Source organism: Nomascus leucogenys, chromosome 11 (assembly GCF_006542625.1).
Source record: "Nomascus leucogenys isolate Asia chromosome 11, Asia_NLE_v1, whole genome shotgun sequence".
Lineage (NCBI taxonomy): Eukaryota > Metazoa > Chordata > Mammalia > Primates > Hylobatidae > Nomascus > Nomascus leucogenys.
In genome coordinates this window covers 74,533,075-74,545,221 of record NC_044391.1, presented here as the reverse complement: position 1 = coordinate 74,545,221, position 12,147 = coordinate 74,533,075, and positions in this window count along the sequence as shown.

Sequence of the window (12,147 nt, the reverse complement as noted above, 5' to 3'; positions counted from 1 at the left end):
ATTCCTAATACATAAAATGAGAGTTATAATATAAAGAGAAAAGTTTAAAAGATACAGCATTGCTCAGAAACGATGTCAGTAACTGTGATGGAAACGTGGTGGGAGGGAAGTGGGCTTGCTGTATTTTGTGTCCAGCAGCTGGGAGAGGTAGATATAAACTTAGCTTCTGCAATCTGTGAAGAATAGGGGACAAGAACCCAGCCTGCTGCTTGAAATAAGGCCTGCGATAGAGACTCCCTAGCTTATGGAAGGAATAAAAAAAAGCCTTTGACCAACAACTGGAGTTACAGCTCATATAGAGCTGTTTAAGCAGGAGGAGGGGGAAAGTAAAAGCTGCCTTCCAACCAGGGCTCGTGCCAGCCTACCCACTGATGCCATGCCTGGACCAACATTTGCCTGTCAGCGCAAAGTCACCTATGCATGACCTGGTTCTGGATTGGGGTCCCCAGTGGTCTCGGTGGTGCAGTGCTGGGAGAGAGAAGTATGAAGAAAGGGCATAAAAGAAAACCAAGCAAAGAACATGGAGAAAAAAGAATCTCCCATCAAAGCAAGCTTGAAAATCAAAATTTCATAGTTCCCTGCTGCTTATTTGATTGGTTAATAAAGAAATACATACAATTTCATAGTACATCAGAAATATTATAGCTGCAAAGATAATAAAAAAAATTAAAGGCTGGGAAATATAAACACTGTATCAAATGAAAATAATAGAGCTACCTGAAAAAAATACAACAAATGTGTTTAAGACTTTTACCAGATTTAGCAAAGAGATAAGGAGTAACAACCTTGGCCAGGTGCGGCTGCTCACGCCTGTAATCTTAGCATTTTGGGAGGCCAAGGTGGGCGGATTGCTTGAGCCCAGGGGTTTGAGACCAGCCTGGGCAACATGGAGGAACCCTGTCTCTACAAAAAGTACAAAAATTAGCCAGACATGGTGGTGGGCGCCTGTAGTCCCAGCTACTTGGGAGGCTGAGGTGGAGGGATCATCAGAGCCTGGGGAGACTGAGGTTGCAGTGAGTCAAGATCATGCCATGGTACTCCAGCCTCGGTGACAGAGTGAGGCCCTGTCTCAAAACAACACCACCACCACCCAAAACTTAAGAATAAAATAATAATAATAATGGAAACAAAAACAGTAGCACATGGAAAAGAATCAAGTAAAAACTTTGGAACTAAAAAATATTATTACAGAAAAAATAATAAACAGGATTAACTCAGGACTAAATGCAGTTGAAGAGAAAAATTAAAAATATTAAGAAAAAAAGACCAGGCTTGGTGGCTTATGTCTGTAATCCCAGCACTTTGGAAGGCCAAGGTGGGAGGATGGCATGAGTCCAGGAGTTTGAGACCAGCCTGGGCAACATAGTGAGACCTCGTCTCTACAAAAAATAAAAAAATTTGCTGGACATGGTGGCATGTGCCTGTAATTCCAAGTACTTAGGAAGCTAAGGCAGGAGGATCTCTTGAACCTGGGAGGTCAAGGCTGCAGTGAGCCATGATTGTGCTACCACATTCCAGCCTGGATGACAGAAGGAGACTCTATCTAAAAAAAAAAAAAGTTAGGAAAAAGATACTGAGAAATATAGGGAATCCAGCACAAAGAGATAAAAGATTTAAAAATCTGTATGAAATAGCAGCTAACAGACATTGATATGCTATACAGAGGCTCCAGAACTTTATTAAGAGTTTTTGAAAAAGAGAATAAGAAGAAATAGCTGAGAAGCAATAGTTTAATATCTAATGGTTTAGCATCATACCGAACTGAAAAAATTTAATATTGAAATACCACAATTGATATACAAGATAGATTAAAAAATAAAGTTACTGTTAATTCCCATGCAAAAATTCCTCCAAATAAGACTTTTGTCTATGCAAAAATATAAACTTCAAAGGATGTGGATGAAACAGTGCATTGTTCACTTATAGAATTTAATTTATTGCTTTAGTTATGTATATATTTTTAATTACATGTTATCTAAATATAGTCATTTAGAAATATTGCTTTTTTTCCTCAGCCACACTTAAATTATTCAGCCTTTTCAAATCTTTGACATCAGTGTCTTTGTCATCAGCAGAGCTATTTTTACATTATCAGAGCAGCATCACTTGTGTCTCAGTGAGATATAGCACTTTGTGATTGCATGTGTAATGTTGACACTGGAGGTTCTCATTCACATGTGTTAGTACAGTTTTATTTTCATTTTTATTCTTCCTCTAGGTTTATTTTTCTAATCCTTTTAATGCAATAACCTTTATTACTTTTTAAATAATCTTTAAAAGTCCTATTTATAATGGTCTCCAACACTTGCAAACATGGTATCAAAACCCAGAATAAATACTAAAATTGCTAACCTTTGCCTTCTTTTATACTAATTTTAACAGATGATCTTTGTAAACACCACACCAGCTCTACAAGTATACAATTCAATAAAAATAATCTTTTTAGGTCTTCAAAAAAATGTTTTCAAAACTGGGCCATTAGATTCCATCAACATCAAACAACTGATAGATTTTTAAAATTGCTTTTGAAAAGTATAAGCGTTATATCATCCAAGTATATCAAGATGCGTTATAAAGAGATTTTGTGGAAAAATATCTAAAGAACAGCTTAAGTCATGACAAGTCTTGTAAGCATTTCTGTAGGCCCTCCACACCCCCGACACCATACACACATTCCTGTTGTGTACTTCCTGGAGTAGGTCCAAGCAGCTGCTGGGGTGGGTGGAATAAGACAGCTGAAGCTGTCTTTCTGTCTCACCGAACAGCCGGTGGAGGAAGGAGACATTTTGGCAATGATGCAGGTGAGGAATTCAGTTTCTCCTGCCAGGCTTTCTCCTGAAAATAGTGGCAACATCAACTATGTCCCACTTGAACTTTACGAAAATGGCAAATACAGGGAGAGAACCCACGGACCTTGGACCAGGTCTAAGGCAAGTTGAGCTACCCAGGATGCAAAATATTAGGTGGCACTCATTATCAGGTGCTGACATGCACTTACGTGGCCTTGAGAGTGAGTGCCGCCTTAAGTTTTGTGCCTCACTTGTCTCACCCTCATCCCGACAACCTTTTCCTGCAATTTTTAGTGTCTCTATGATATAATCCACCTATGAACAGGTATAAATCAGGTGACAAGGAAATCCCATTTGGGTAGAAAGTTCAGTTTTCTTCTATTTGATGAATCTGGGAGATATTTGATAATGGACTTAGCACAGGATAGAGTTGAGAGTTCTGAATATTAGGGGTCTTCTGGGTAAATTAACATAAGCATGCTTTAAAATACATTTTGCCTATATACAAGCTCATCCCCATGAACAACAAAGATATGTCTAATATGATAAAACTGTATATTCTACCCTCTTGCTTGCTCTTTATCCTGGATTTATATTCTCAGTTGATCCCACCTAGCCTACTGTTTAATATCATTAACTTAATCACTAGTCGAAGAGAATTCTCTCCATCTGCAGTTACTCAGAGTTAGTCTCTAAGTAACGTATGTCTATGTCTACAACTACTTGTGTTTAGAATTACACGAAGCTTAATTACTTTCTTTCTGCTCCTAGTATTCTTTTGAAAATGCTTGCCCTGGTGACTTACTCCCCTGAAATGATGTCTGTGTTTGTGCAGTATGCCAGGTCCCTCACTGAGAATGTATTATTCTGTTCTGGATTTTGGCAGAACAACTTCCAGATCATTTGTAACCTGAACAACTCCTCTGCTGCATAAAAATAATTGCACTCCCTCTTCCTTTCTGCGTTGAACTGTGGAAAGCCCTTGCTACCTGCCCCTGAGTTGGGGTTTTGCCATTTCATGTTTATTATCACATAGATCTTTTATGTTACGCACACACATCTTCCTGGTCTAAATTCTGTGAGAAATGGGTGAGACAGTAACAGAAATACAAGGAGGAAGAATCTTTTCTCCCATTTATGCTTCTGACTGTGGAATTCTAAAGTCCTGTTTAATGCTCTTAGACACTAGTCCCCAACCTATGAATTAATTATTCTTTTTTTTTTTTTTTTTGAGACGGAGTCTCGCTCTGTCGCCCAGGCTGGAGTGCAGTGGCGCGATCTCGGCTCACTGCAAGCTCCGCCTCCCGGGTTCACGCCATTCTCCTGCCTCAGCCTCTGGAGTAGCTGGGACTACAGGCGCCCACCATTACGCCCGGCTAATTTTTTGTATTTTTAGTAGAGACGGGGTTTCACCGTGTTAACCAGGATGGTCTCGATCTCCTGACCTAGTGATCCACCCGCCTCGGCCTCCCAGAGTGCTGGGATTACAGGCGTGAGCCACCGCGCCCGGCCCGAATTAATTATTCCTATTTGTTCACGAGGCAAACTGTTTCCCACCTCCCTTTTCCCACTCCACCCTCCCCCCAACTTTTTTTTTTTCTGAGATAGGGTCTCACTACCATCACCTGTGGAGTGCAGTGGCACAACCTTGGCTGGGTAATGGGAGTGAGACCCTGTCTCAAATGCATTGAGTCCAGTCAGAATGTACAAGTGAATGAAGCTGAAAGGTGAATGAGGGTAGACCTGTGGTAAACTGAGAGCGTGGGTCCTCTCTAGCGATCCTGCATGAACCCCAAGTTCAAATTCAGATAAGATGACATAATTCATAGATAGAAAATTAGAATGCCATTTAAATAGTGTGTGCACATGTGTGTATGTATGTACATGCTTATGTTCTGACTGTTCTACTTGGAAGATGACTTTTTGTAATGTTAAAGTATTATATATTACAAAATGTTCATGCATAACATCAATTTCTTAATAGAGGCAAGTAAATGAAAATTTGGGGCCAGAAAAACATTTTCGCAGTCAATCTAGAAGGCCATGCGGGAGGTAAACTAAGTATAAGCCGGCAGGTTTCCCAGGGAAAGAGATGCAGCAGAATTCCCAATTTCTAGGAGAAACAAAATACTAAAAATAAACTCCCAGCAGTAAGCCCAGGAGGAGGCTTTAACAGCAGTGTCAAAGTCATATTTCTGCTTTCAGGGGAGATCAATGAGCAAAAATCTTTTTCTGCAATTAATAATTGTAGAATTTCAAACTGACAAAAATTTCAGACCAAACAAAGGCAACACTGAGGCAGTTCTAAGACCAAAGAAATTGATGGTTCTGCTGTACCGGTCCCTTTCCACATTCTTTTTTTTTTGAGATGGAGTCTTGCTCTGTCGCCCAGGCTGGAGTACAGTGGCACGATCTCAGCTCATTGCAACCTCCACCTCCCAGGTTCATGTGATTCTCCTGCCTCGGCCTCCTGAATAGCCAAGATTACAGGCAAGCGCCACCACACCTGGCTAATTTTTTATATTTTTAGTAGAGACGGGGTTTCACCATTTTGGCCAGGCTGGTCTTAAACTCCTGACCTCAAGTGATCCTCCTGCCTTGGCCTCCCACTGGGATTACAGGTGTGAGTCACGGTGCCCAGCCCTTTCCATATTAATTATTTTTTATTTTATTGTATTCATTTATTTATTTGAGATGGAGTCTCGCTCTGTTGCCCAGGCTGGAGTGCAGTGGCATGATCTCAGCTCACTGCAGCTTCCGCTCCCCTGGTTCAAGCGATTCTCCTGCCTCAGCCTCAGGAGTAGCTGGGATTACAGGCGCCTGCCACCATGCCCAGCTAATTTTTGTATTTTTAATAGAGACAGGGTTTCACCATGTTGGCCAGGCTGGTCTCGAACTCCTGACCTCAGGTGATCCACCCACCTTGGCCTCCCAAAGTGCTAGGATTACAGGTGTGAGCCACCACGCCTGGCCCCTCCACATTAATTCTTAAATAAATTTATCTGAATCATTTAGGATCTTGAACCATGAAAGCAAACACCATAAAAAGCATTATTGAAAGCCTCATACATTTATTTTGAAAAGTAAAGCATTTTGAAATCAATCTCCTAAATGCAAACTTAAAAAAAAAGTCTCCCCCAAAATGAAAATAATAAAAGAGAGAGAAAAAAAAAAACACAACAAAAAAACAAAAACAAAAAACAGTTCTTCATTCTATTTCCCAATAACTAGATTTTTGGTTTTACTTATAAAAATACTAGATAGCATATGAACGTAAATGACCAAGGCTCAAAAGTTTAATTTCAGATATTAATATCGATACAGCAAAATGATATGATTGAGCAAATATCAGCCACAATTAATTTATCTTTAGAGCTATGTTGTGAATATGTATTTTTCAATTAAAACTGTGCTTACCTTTCACAAGGACACAGGAAGAAAAATAGAAACTAATGAAGAAGAATTTGTTTTATAGTGCTATATATCTTTGTAATACAAACAAAAACACAGTTGTTTTCAAAATATTGCTTGGGAAACAACTCTTTCTCTGAAATGTGACATACTTAGTAATAATAGTAATGGTCTGGAGCCACCTTGTGGTAATCACTTGTAATTGGATGTCATTTTTAAAACAATGGTCTAAACTATATTTTAGGGTAAATGAAAGGCCTTGTAACAGTGAAATGATCTTATTTATTTCAGAAAGCTAATCTTCCACGCACAAACAACATATATAAGTGGCAGAAGTAGCATGAGATTTGAAAACCACATCTAAATCCAGAAACTTAGTGACTACTATACTTTAAAAAAATATATTTGTAATGAAAAGTAATAACAATGATGGAAATGATAATTTATTCAGTGCTTTCTGTGTTCCAGGCACTGGGCTGTGAGTCTTGTGTGCATTCACTTACTAGATAAGGAGACTCTGGTGGAAACTGAAGTAAACTAATTCGGTTTACTTCCCAAGGCTACACAGATTTATTAAGGGATGGTATGGGATTTGAAAACCATATCTAAATCCAGAATCTAAGTAACTACTATACTTTGAAAAATGCTTACTATCTACCAGGCATCATGTTAAGTGCCTTATATTACCTAATCAGGATACTATTCTTATGAGATAAATATTGCTACATTCATCATACAAATGGAGAGGTCCAGAACGCATTTATAACCTGCCCAAAGTTACCTAGCTACAACTGACAAAGTTGGAATTTGAACCTAGAAATATTTAATCCTAATATTTATACTATGTACAAATGCTAATATATACTATGCATAAATGCTAAAATATATAGAATTTATACTATGCTAAGTCCCACCATATCAACTACATTTTATGCTTTAATGTATGCATTTACTCATTCATTCACAGGCTCATGATAACACACACACACACACACACGCATGCATGCACACACACCAACACAGAGGGGGTTGGGAAAGAGAGGGTGATATTAGGCATTGTTAGGTTTGAAGCTCAAGTGTCCATCTGACAGCATCTAGGGAAAATTTGTTTTCTTTTTGAGACTGGAAAATCTGTTTAATATGACTTTAAACTAATTATGAAGGAAGGCAGAAAAAACACTCCAGATAGATATACACATCTGGTTACTATGGTTATTATGGAGGATACTCTGAGTCTCAGTTTTTCACTCACTTGCACGTGTGCACAAGCACACAACACACACATGCACTCTCACACCCTGGGCCTTAGTGATTTTTTTTTTTTTTTTTTTTTTTTTGAGACGGAGTCTCACTCTGTTGCCAGGCTGGAGTGCAGTGGCACGATCTCGGCTCACTGCAACCTCTGCCTCCTGGGTTCATTCAAGTGATTCTCCTGCCTTAGCCTCCCTAGTAGCTGTGACTACAGGCACAAGACACCACACCCAGCCAATTTTTGTATTTTTAGTAGAGACGGGGTTTCACCATGTTGGCTAGGATGGTCTTGATCTCTTGACCTCGTAATCCACCCACCTCAGTCTCCCAAAATGCTGGGATTACAGGCGTGAGCCACCGTGCCCAGCCCTTAGTGAATTTTTTCCTTTAGCTGGAGTATGCTCTCTTCTTCCCTTGGGTACTTCTTACTCCTTTTCCAAGAATCAACTTAGATAGCAGTTTTACTTAGAAGCTTCCCTGGCACCCATGACAGTCCAAATATCCCCAACCCCCGCCATGGCCTGCAGAACACCCTTCCTGCTGCCTTTCATAGCATGCAGCACACTTCATTGTAATAAGGCCTTCCTGTGGCCTCATTAGACTCTAAGCTCCATGGGTCTCCACACTGGTTCTTCCATCAGTGGATCTTCAGCATTCAATAAAAGCTTGTTGCCAAATGAATTAAGATCTCCAAAGAAATCACAGTCTAGGTCACAAAAATAAGAGCAATAAGTGCCATAGTTCTGAATAGGGAAAAGTGGATGCACAGAAGGGGCAAAGGGAAATTTTATCTGGAGAAGGAAAGGAATAAAAAGATTTTTTAGAGGAGATGATATTTGATCTGTTGAGGGGCAGATGGAAGGGACAGATGGCTCATCATAAGGAATGGGACGTGACCCTCAAATACTAATGCACAGCAAAAATAAATCTCCTGGAGAATTTGTTAAAATGCAGATTCCTCGGCTAAATACCCAGGCAGTTGATTTCAGTGGAACCCTGAGTCACCATTTCTAAGAAGTCCCTCTGCTGACTCCAATGCAGATGGTCTTCAGGCCGTGTTTTGAAGAAACAGGAAGGCATGAAAACACATGGCATGTTTGAGGCCGAGCAAGAAGTTCTTTGTGGCTGGAGGTTTGTGATGCAGGGGAAGGATGTTGGATGGTATGACTTGGAAGCCAGTTGAGGCCAGATTATGAAGAGCCTTGTGGGTCATACCAAGGAATTTAAATTTTGTTCTGTAACACCGTGGAACTATTACTGATTTATAATGAGGGAAGTGATATGATCAGATATGATTTGATTGCACTGCAGAGTATGACATTCACTGGACAGAGACTGAAGATGGCATGTCCACCAAACATCTCCCCCTTGCATGGCCTCAGTGAACACGAGCAGTGTTTTTAAAACTTCTCCAAACTCCCAGACATATTATTGGGCTTCATAACTTTTCTGTTTTTTTAAAAAGATACACAACGGGGAGCCTGTACCCATAAATTTTCTATGATGATCTCTTCAGCTTATGTTTTCATGTCAGCAATAATGTTAGACAAATGTAATCTTTCCCCAACTCATCTCGTTGATTGCTTTATAACCAGTACTACTACGGGATTCTAGTGACTGTTTGCATTTGTGCTTCTTTCCGTAGGCGTGGTGAAGTGCCCTTAGGTAAGTCATCTACCTCTTGTGCCTCACTCTGTTTCCTTATGTATAAAATGGGGAAATAGTGTGCTTAGGCTTTAGGGGCATTCTGAGAATTAAACATGTTAGTACTGCAAATGTGAAGTGTTAGATCAGTGCATGGCACAGAGTAAGGACCATATGAGTTTTAACTGTTTTTATTGTTGCTTTATGTTAGAAGCCTCTCTTAAGCTGTGGAGCTTTGTTTTACTGCCATAGTTGCACTTCAGCAACCACCTGACACAGCCACCAACCACTTCTAAAGTATGAGAGATATGTTGTAATGGCCTGCTGACTTGGGCTTACTCAAGGGTTTACTTTATTACCACATCACTGCAAGAGGAGGGGGCTCTCAAAGGTATCCCAGACTTTGTAGTTCAGATTTCCAGCATAGATTTCCCTCCCTCCCTCCCTCCCTCTCCTTCCTTCCTTCCTTCCTCCCTTCCTTCCTTCCTTCCTCCCTTCCTTCCTTCTTTCCCTCCCTCCCTCCCTCCCTCCTTCCTTCCTTCCTTCCTTCCTTCCTTCCTTCCTTCCTTCCTTCCTTCTTTCCCTCCCTCCCTCCCTCCCTCCCTCCTTCCTTCCTTCCTTCCTTCCTTCCTTCCTTCCTTTTCTTCCTTTTTTTCTGTTTCTTTCTTCTTTTCATTTACTTTCTTTTCCTTCTTTCTTTCTGTGTCTCTCTCTCTGTTTCTCTGTTTCTTTCCTTTCTTTTTTTTCTTTTTCTTTTTTTTGAGATGGATTCTCGCTCTGTCACCCAGGCTGGAGTGCAGTGGCATGATCTCGGCTCGCTGCAAGCTCCACCTCCCGGGTTCACGCCATTCTCCTGCCTCAGCCTCCCGAGTAGCTGGATTACAGGTGCCCGCCACCATACCCGGCTAATTTTTGTACTTTTAGTAGAGACAGGGTTTCACCATGTTAGCCAGGAAGGTCTCGATATCCTGACCTCGTGATCCGCCTGCCTCAGCCTCCCAAAGTGCTGGGATTACAGGCATGAGCCACTGTGCCTGGCCTCTTTTCTTTTTTTTGAGACAGGGTCTTTTCTCTGTCACCCAGGCTGGAGTGCAGTGATGCAATCTTGGCTCACTGCAGCCTCGACCTCCTGGGCTCAAGTGATCCTCTCACCTCAGCCTCCTGAGTATCTGAGACCACAGGTGCACATCACCATGCCTGGCTAATTTTTAATTGTTTGTAGAGACAGTGTCTCGCTATATTGCCCAGGCTGGTCTTGAACTCCTGGGCTCAGGTGATCCTCCTACCTCAGCATCCCAAAGTGCTGGGATTACAGGTGTGAGCCACTGCACCTAGATAGTGTTTATACACTTCTGTCTTCACCTTGCTCATATAACTAATTCCTTGGTGTCACTGCTCCAACTGGGGAGAGCGGAGAGCTTATTAGGACACCAAATTTATTACCCTCTTTGCTGTATCTGAAAACTTCAAGTGAATACCGTAAGTATCCTTTATTGCCTCTCCTCCTGTATCTGGGGATACAGAAGGAGTTTGTAAGAATAATCCATTTGGGAATTTGGGGTTCTGTGAGGTTGAGCATGTAGAGTTTAAGTATCACGGATTTGAGACTCTTCTCTAAAAGCATTCCTTATCTCATATGTCCACTCTGTCTCGCCCAGTCTCTTAATGGTCATGGATTAATTGGAAGAGAACAGAAGCAGATGTATTATGTGCAACTTTTGCACCAACGTGGAAGGATAAGAAAAAGATCTTAATATTAGTAAGTCAAACACATACACAAAACCCTGGAGAATATTCTAGTAGTGTGCTACTTTAAGACCAAGATATATGTGGAGATCTGGTGACAAAAAGTCAAGACTGGCTTCTTTGTTCTATTCAACTTGCTCTGGACATGTGACTTTAGCCCTGAATTCTTGGCACATCCCTCATGGACTACTCTCCACCTTCAGGTCAGCAGGAGCATCTCTCCTAGACCCTTTTCTTTGTTTTCCTTCACCCTGCTTTGCCTCCTCCCACACCTTGGTTTTGTTTTGTTTTGTTTTGTTTTGAGACAGAGTTTCACTATTGTCACCCAGGCTGGAGTGCAATGGTGCAATCTCAGCTTACCGCAACTTCTGTCTCCCAGGTTCAAATGATTCTCCTGCCTCAGCCTCCTGAGTAGCTGGGATTACAGGCGCCCGCCACTATGCCCAGCTAATTTTTGTATTTTTAGTAGAGATGGGGTTTCACCATGTTGGCCAGGCTGGTCTCGAATTCCTGACCTCAGGTGATCCACCTGCCTCGACCTCCCAAAGTGCTGGGATTACGGGGTGAGTCACCACATCCTGCCCATACCTTGGTTTTGTTAATAACTTCCCCTATACCCAGAGTTGTATTTCCTGAGTCTTCTGGGTAGGGCAGGACTCACTGGGGCCCTAGCTGGAGGGCTGTCTTCTTGCCTGTGTGTGTTGATGTCAGTGCCCCGGGGTTGGGTACACCCTTTTCACATCACACAAGCAATATTTATTTTCAGTCACACATTATCAGCTGGCTGAAATCTTTCCCAGTCTACCACCAAAGGCTTGATTTTTGTCACGTTCCTCTTATATCCTTCTAAAATGCCCACATTCCATAGCAAGACCTGATGGCTGGTCTACAGATACTCATTCTATGTTCCTAAGCCATCACTGTTTTTCTACCTCAAAGTATTATGTCAAAGGCATACAACAATCAGAGGGGAAACTCATTTTTTTTTTCAATTGAGTTTTATATGAAGATAGGTGGCTATTTTAGCCCCCTTGTAACCAAAACAGAAAATAATCAGCTGAGACTCCCATCTAAATGTCAATAAATGGGAGTCAGGAGGGGGTCACTCATGGAAAGGTCTAGGAGATCTGTCTTGTCTTTTGGCTCCACTGTCTTTTCAGCTCTGGGAGTAGAGTTTCTAGCAAGTTCTACTAAATCCCTTGGTAGCAAATTTCCCTGAAAAGAATATTTTGTTCCCCAGCTGAAATGTACTTCAGTGAAACTAGGTCCCAAGATTCCTCCCTTGATGGGAATAGGTTTCAGCTGG